The following is an 8,320-nucleotide window of genomic DNA, read 5'->3' on the forward strand; positions in this document are numbered from 1 at the left end:
ACACATACACACACACACACACACACACACACACACACTGCCAAGCTCTTATTTTTTTTGTATGTTTTGTTTTTGTTTTACTTGAAAACCTTTAAGGAAAGGATGGCCATAATGATAAAGTCATATTTCCCATCTACCTTATCCCTCACAGGGGAGAGTCCTTGACAGCACATGTCTACGTGGAACATGATCTTACTTCTTAACAGGCCTATGCTCGATTTAAGATGTTCATGCCTCATTAGCTGTGTAAACAAATTTGGAATCCAAGAAATTTTATATGTACCAGGGCAGTTAAGGCTTGCTACCTCTTATAGATGCCCCCTCCCCAGTCTGAACAGACCCAATATCTAGAATACACAATTTCAATGGCCTCCCTGTGGAAGCTGGCACTGTACATCCTGGAAAATTTTGCTGTGTCACCTGGCTAGAGATGCCAGAGGATCTTCACAGAAAGTGCTACCGCTCACAGGCCATTTCTGCAGAGGGTGCCTGGATCTTCTGGAATGGTTCTGCCAAAGCCCATCTGTTAGATAAGATTCCTGTGCCAGATGTCTGTCAGCCTTGGGGATTCTGCAACTGTCTCACTAGTACATTGCAGAGTGGAGTGACAGGTAGAAATCGTGCCAACAGTTAGGGGAGAAATGGACTAACTGGGCATGGCCATCTATCAGCAGGGAGCAGGCACTTTAGCACAGGTCTGGAATCCTCAGAGAAGCTAGGCAGGCATAAATGCAGGTCACCAACCTGGGCGGCATCTTCTCTGGCTGACGCTTAAGTGGCAGAGCTCATTTGATGTGGTTCCAGGTCCTCTGCTGGGTCTTTCCAAATGAGTATTTTAATTAATGTTTTCATTGTACTTTGGCAGGAGGCTGTTTCAACAGACTGGCGTATATTTAGTAGTCTCTGAATAAATAAATACAAAACAAAGAAAACTGACTTTGCTTGAATTATGTGGAAAATTGTTGCACACTCGACTGCTTGAATCTGATTCCTCAGCTTTGCTGGTGGTGTCCTGAGGCCCTTTGGGTATGGGAGGGGGTGCTTTGGGGTCTCACCCAGGCTTTGGCTTTGAAAGTCAATGCTGACTCTTCCGGTTGCTGGAAAACTAGAATTTATTGTGTCCATTTTGGAGAAGATGGTATAGGAATGGGAAGTTTCTCTGCTTCTACTTACTCTTCTTTCTTGAATTTTGTTCTTGTCTTCAAGAGAAGTGTATGCTTCATCTCCTTCACTGCAAGGCAGTAGGTCTTTGAGGAAGCAGATTGAATCCAGTTTAGCAAACACTGAGCACCTCTTCCTTCAATCCAATAGCTGACTGCATATAGGACACTATCAGTCCTAGGAAGTGCATTTTGCTTTTGAATATGCACTCAATGTGCAGTAGATGACAGCATATTGTGTTTTGCTTGTCAGGATCCATTAGTGATTTTGTTCTCCAGTGGTGATTTCCTCTGAATCCTAGAGAGTGTGTGAAAGTAAGGCTGGAGCTTTAGCAGATTGTCTGCTGATGGAAGAATGCCTCATTCTGAAAGGCTCATTCTGAAGCCTCATTCAGGCAGGCAAGGTTTCTGACAGTCTGAGCCTGTGCTTTTACTTTTTGGTGGTGGACTCACTTATCCATTGACTTCTATCTTATTTCACAGATTGGCTGCAAGGAGCCCTGGGCCAGGTATTCTTGACCCTAGCTGTACAGAGCATGATCAACAACACAATGCCTTGGCATACAACAAAATCAATGGCCCCCCCACCACAAACCTGATTGTGTGCTGAACTTGGGCTGGGGCCATGGAGCTCTGCGAGCCCCTTCAAGTCCTTGTCCATCTTCAGTTGAGCCAATTTGCCCACAGAAAAACACCTGCTAATACTGTACTGGTTCCTTGATTCTATGATGTCACCAGTTTTAAGAGATACTATAGGCTCAATCACATATTGTTTGGTTAAAAGATAATAGGGCTGGAGAGATGGCTCTGTGGGTAAGGCATTTGCTTGCAAAGTCTCTGTTTCAATTCCCCAGTACTGACATAAAGCCAGAAGCACAAAGTGGTACATGTGCTTGGAGTCTGTTGGTTGCAGTGGATAGAGCAGAGGCCCTGGCGTGCCCCTTCTCTCTCACTGTCTATCTGCCTCTCTTTGTGTCTCTCTCAAACAAATAAAATAAAATCTTAAACAATAATAAATGTAAGACTATACTTTCAGGGATCATTTCTATACTGATTTACTAGAGAAGTTCCTCTGGCTGTGTAGAGTAACAGAAACCACGAGGAGGAGGCCTCAGTGTTCTCTCCTGAGAATGAAGCTGGTGCTGGGTGTTGTTTGGTGCAACTGCCCATTGCCACTGATGATTGTTCTTCTTTCCCTTTTGGAGAGTTAGAGGGAGAGAATGCAGTCTGAGTGGCAGAAGAAGAAGAAAATGAAGAAAAAAGAATAAATATTGCATTAAAATACACCTTAGTTTTAGGTCAGGACATGACATGTTTCCAAAGATATTAAAATGTGGAAATCAATGTAAATTTTAGAATGAAGAGAGTAATATCAGACCGTAAAAATAAAAATATTATCTGTACTTTTGGAGGGCAATTTGCATTGCAAAAGAGGATGCTTTTAAAATCAAAATATTGCAAAACAATTCAAAGTGATGCTCTGCTAGAGAAGGGTTCCTGAATCTTGGCAGTGCTAACATTTTGGACTGGATGGCTCTTTGTCATGGGCAGCTGTGCTTCGCATTGGAGGAAGTTTAGCAATCCCCCTGGCCTCAGCCCACTAGATGCTAGCAGTGCTGCTATCACCCTCACAACCCACCTCAATTACATCGCTAGACACTTTAAAGTGTCCCTCTAGCAGAAGATAAGTTATACCTGGTTCAAATTTGCTTCAGGGCCAGTAGGCTGGGGGAATAACTATCTTTAGGGCAAGAGCTTAGATTGGTTAGAGTTTTATCATAGAGAACAGACCCCACTGTAGCCTTAGCTGAAATGATGACAGGATATTTAGTCATCTACAGAAGTGGTATGTGGGCAAAAGGAGCAGATTGGAGACTGGAGCTTTCAAAAGTGAATCTTGAAGCAACATCCAAAGAACTGCTTCATTTGCTTTGGTCTGGGGCAGGACACCACTTCTGCTGAATGGGAGCAGAATTCCTCACATCTTTCCTTGCATCATTGTTCTGAATTTTAGTTAAAAAATGTATTTGTTGATGAAGCCTAATTATTGCCATATTGCAAAGGAAGTCTGGAAAAATGTAGGTCTTAAACGAGATTGGTACATAGAGTAGTATGGCTGTAGAAACAATTGTAAATCTGGGGCTGGGAACATGGCTCAGTGGGTAAGAGTTCTTGTTGCCAGCATGAGGGCCCTAGAGGGTCTGAGACTATCTAAGTTCTACTCCCTAACACTCACAAAAACATCTGGGCATGGCCATGCATGTCTCTACCCAGCCCTAAGGAAGCAGAGACAAGAGAGAATCACCGTGTCTTGAATTGCCAAAATGGAAGCTCCAGGGTCTGTGAAGGGATTCTCTCTCAAGGAAATACATGGATGAGTGATGGAGGGGAGTCACCTAATATTTTCTGGACTCTACACACATGCACATGGGCCATACACATCTCTAAGAAAATGCTCCAGCCAGGCATTGTGGTAAATGCCTGGAATCCCAGCTTTCTGGAGGTAGAGGCAGAAGGCAGAAGAGTCATGAGTTTGAGATTTGGACTACAATACTTTTTTTACTGAAAATAAAAAAGGAAAAGAAAAGGAGAAGGAAGAAACTGGAATGAATTTTAAATGAGCCATGTAGTATCATCTACAAGCTTCTTCCCTGAGATCTTATCTCCCATCACTAATAGTCACTTATTCTGGCCAATTGGTGTTACTCGAATATTTTCCTCACTCCCTAGATAAATCCTTCTAAACACTGGGTTAATTTTCTTCCTTTTTCAAAAAAATATTTTATTTATTTATTTGTAAGAGAGAGAGAGAGTGAACGAAGGAGGTAGGGAGAGGGAGAGGGGGAAGAGAGAGAGAGACAGAGAGGGAGAGAGAGAGAGAGAGAGAGAGAGAGAGAGAGAGAGGGAGAGAGAGAGAGGGAAGGTACTCCATGGCCTCTAGCCACTGCAAATGTAATTCCAGACTTATGTGCCAACCTTGTGCATCTGGCTCATGTGGGTACTGGGGAATTGAACCTGGGTCCTTTGACTTTGCAGGCAAGTACCTTAACCACTAAACCATATCTCTAGACCTAATTTTCTTCTTTCTTGTGTTCCATTCTCTTCCTAATTTTTCTTTCATTACTATTCTTATTTTATTTTATCTTATTAGTTTTGTATTCAGCAAATACAGGCAGTTTGGTACCATTATTAGGCTCATCCGTGACCTACTCCTCCCCCTTAGCCCCTCCTTGTTGAGGTATATGGGTCGTGCATTGTGGAGTTAGTCCACAGTTATTGGTATGATAAATGTCTCTGCATATCATGACCCAACATGTGGCTCTGACATTCTTTCCGTCCTCTCTTCAGCAAAATGTCCCTGAGCCATGTTGAGTTCATTTTTGGTCTGTTTCAGTGATGAGGTGTTGGGGGTCTCTGGGGCTCTGGCTCTCTGATTTGGTAGGAGTTGATTTTTCTCTGTGTTGGTCTCCTTCCCCCTTGTGCTTGTATCTGGTTCATCAGGAAAACAGCACCCTTGCTTGTTTCACCAATTTTCCTTAGTTTTAGCTGGGGCCCTTTTGAGGTATGATGGGGATGGCTCTCTCCTTAGGATCTGCATCTATCTGAAAAAGAGAAGCAGATTCTCCAGCGGAGAGTAAGTTAGCCCCAGGACAAATGAGATAACCCTTACTTTTTTTATAGAGAGTTTAATAGGTTTATGGCCTCTTGTAGCCCATGATTGATGGCAGCTTGATATTGGAGTGGGCTTATGTTTGGATATGGTTCTGACTTGTTTCCCAGCTCCAGCTATGGGTCTTGTACCACTGAGGGGATCAGTTAGCCAAATCAAGAGCAGTTGGTTCCCCACCATGGCTGTGTGCCACTATTGCACTTGTGTGGGCATCACAACAGGTTATTTGCTGCTAAGTAGGTTAGACTCATTACCATTCTTCCCATACCTCCTTCCTCTGTCCCTTACTTCATATTGGCTCTATGAATGTAATTGACTTGTGGAAAGTCCCCCCTTTAAAAATATTATTTATTTATTTGCAAGCAGAAAGACATAGAGAAAAGAGACAGAGAATGGGTGTGGTAGGTCTTCCAGTTGCTGCAAACAAACTTCTGACGCATGTGCTTCTTTGTGCATCTGGCTTTACGTGAGTATTGGAGAATTGAACCCCAGGTTGTTTGCAGGCAAGCACCTTAACCACTGAGCAAGCTCTTCATCTCAGAAAAATCCCTCTTTTTGTTTTCCTAATATTGTATGTATGTGTGTGTGAGAGAGAGAGAATGGGCATGCCAGGGCCTTCTACCACTGCAACTGAACTCCAGACACATGCATCACCTTGTGCATCTGGCTTACATGGGTCCTGGGGAACTGAACCTAGTTCCTTAGGGTTCATAGGCAAGTGCCTTAGCTGCTAAGCCATCTCTCCATCTCAAAGGCCCTCTTTTGATGAGACATGAGCTGACACCCATGCTACTCAACTGGTACCACTGGTGTCTCTAGCTCATTGAAGACACTGTGGAAATTGATATTTTGGGGGCAGATTTGTGTCTTTGTGGGCAGATGTGTCTTTGAATGATACTTTCTTCATCTAGGAGCATAGAGCACCAAATAATCACATTATCTGATTCAAAGTAAATATTGATCAGTGGCCTTAATTCCAACCAGTTAAGGATCAAACTACATTTTTTCTGTTTCTGAAGCAGAGACTTTTACATTTAAAAAAGAGTGACTCATTTAGGCTCGGGATAAAACAGGGCTGTCTACCTCATTTTTTTTTTTTCTTTTAGTGCATTGCTAAAAATTCTCATTATTAATTTGGCTTATAGTATAAGGACCTTGACTCAAAGGCAATATCTTTAGGCCAGATTAAAAAAACTCATTTATCCTTTAGTGTAAGAGTGCAACATCAAATACAGGACAAAAGTTAAATTTGAGTCTTAAATAAATAATAACTAATTTGGGCATAGATATACATTTTAGTATAAGTATGCCACAAATATCACATGGTTAACTTATACTAAAATATTGGTTGTTACTTATCTAAAATTCAAACTTAACTGGATAGCTAATATTCTTTTTTGGAGAGGGAGTTGGGAGGTTTGAGGTAGGCTCTTGCTATTGCCCATGCTGACCTGGCCCTCACTCTAACAGGCTGACCTCTACCTTAACAGTGATCCTTGATCCTCCTACCTCTACCTCCCAAACTCTGGGATTAAAGTTGTGTGCCACCACTCCTGGCTGATAGCTAATATTTGTATTGCTAAGTTTAGTGTGAATGGGATGATATGAGTTCTTTCTTTTAAAAAAATAATTTATTTATTTATTTGAGAGAGAGGGGGGGGGGAGGGAGGGAGGGAGAGGCAGATAGAGAGAAAGAGAGAATGAGCGTGCAGTACCTCTAGCCATTGCAAATGAACTGCAGACACATGCGCCCCCTTGTGCATCTGGCTTATGTGGGTCCTAGGGAATGAACCAGGGTCCCTAGGCTTTGCTGGCAAATGCCTTAACTGCTAAGCCATTTTCCTCAGCCCAAGAGTTATTTTTTGAGAAAGTATGTCTTGAGAGGGGCAGAGGATGAAGAAAGCATGAGGGAAACAGACTCCTAAGGGGAATAAAGAGGAGAAACTTGGGCAATGCACTGAAAAGAAGAGGGCGAGTGAACAAAGTAGACCTCCTACTGGTTCTGGTTATATCTGGCTGTTCTCTGGACATGGGAATAAAGTGCTGATTTGAAGATAAAGCTCTATTTCTTTTCTGCAAATATGGTCACTTTCCTACAGTTTTTGGTTGGATTGAGCCAATGCAGCATTCAGTTACCCAGACTGCACCAGCAGAGCTTTGAGGTAAGCAAAAGAGATGAGCAGAACAGGCACTAGATACCTTGGAGCCTTGTAATCTCGCTTGCACAACCTCCAGATTGCATGGTTCTTGGCTTCAGTGCAGCTGGGCACAATTTCAATGCACATCTATGGAGACCATGTCACAACAAGAAAACAAACCAAAGTGGCTGCGAGTTACATTAACAGCTTGAAAAAACAAGTCAACAGACGGAAGACTGCTGGGAGCCCCTCCCTGGGAGTCTGCCTCTGGCAGGAAGGGAGTTACTATGCTTCTGCTTGGACATTTAGCCAGCTAAGATTACTCTATATGAATTGCAGTGTCCACTTCAAATGTTTTTTTTTCCCCCATGAGGACATCTTTATTTGCTTTGTGCTGATCATATTAGATCCTCCTGAGATGCAGAGTGGTTTGTTCCACATGCAAGTTTTTATCTCTAGGAGGTGGGTTCATGCATCATTAACTCATGAAATCATTCATCCTTTCATTGTCTATTACCTGCCATTAATCACAAATACACAGAAACAGATTTTCTGGAATTTTTTGATGCTTCAATAACTGTCTAGATGCAAACTAATAGTGAGGAAGAGCTTATGCCTTGAGTTTGTTGGCAAAAATTTATTTTTTTGGGCTGGAGAGATGGCTTGGTGGTTAAGCGCTTGCCTGTGAAGCCTAAGGACTCCGGTTAGAGGCTCGGTTCCCCAGGTCCCACATTAGCCAGATGCACAAGGGGGCGCACGCATCTGGAGTTCGTTTGCAGAGGCTGGAAGCCCTGGCGCGCCCTTTCCCTCTCTCTCCCTCTATCTGTCTTTCTCTCTGTGTCTGTCGCTCTCAAATAAATAAATAAATAAATAAATAAATAATTATAAAAAATTTTATTTTTTTAAGAGTACATTAATACATGAAAATGAAGACTGGTGGTACCTTTGCTATGACTGAACTAAAGACAGACTGCAAGTACACTAGCAGATCAGGCCCAGGAGTGGATGTGGATTGAAGTTTTGCCAATATCGGGGAAATCTTGTGCTCATATACTTTTATTTCTGATTTTTATGAACAATCTGATTTAAGTGCCAGTAACATCAGGGTATGTGGGTGAAGATATTATGAGAAGCAGTAAAGATGAGGAAAATGAAACATTTTGGAAGACACCTTTTCTTTCTTCAATGTGATTTTTTTTCTTTAAAAATGTAAGGTATGTTTTATTTACATTTTGAATATTTTCAATATGATTTACACATGTTCTTGGGCATTTATATTTACCTCTCATCTAGTACATTGGAACTACTCCAAGTTTTGTTTTGTTTTATGACTGCAAATTTATGTTTCTAAG

The 8,320-nt window shown here is 42.1% G+C and overlaps 1 non-coding gene across 1 annotated transcript; it reads left to right on the top strand.

The window, feature by feature from the left end:
- Positions 1–2,180: 2,180 nt before the first annotated feature.
- Positions 2,181–2,396, top strand: LOC123460316. The gene has a single exon (XR_006636890.1). It is a non-coding gene; the product is annotated as a small nucleolar RNA U3 (small nucleolar RNA).
- Positions 2,397–8,320: the final 5,924 nt, after the last annotated feature.

This window comes from Jaculus jaculus, chromosome 4 (assembly GCF_020740685.1).
Source record: "Jaculus jaculus isolate mJacJac1 chromosome 4, mJacJac1.mat.Y.cur, whole genome shotgun sequence".
NCBI lineage: Eukaryota > Metazoa > Chordata > Mammalia > Rodentia > Dipodidae > Jaculus > Jaculus jaculus.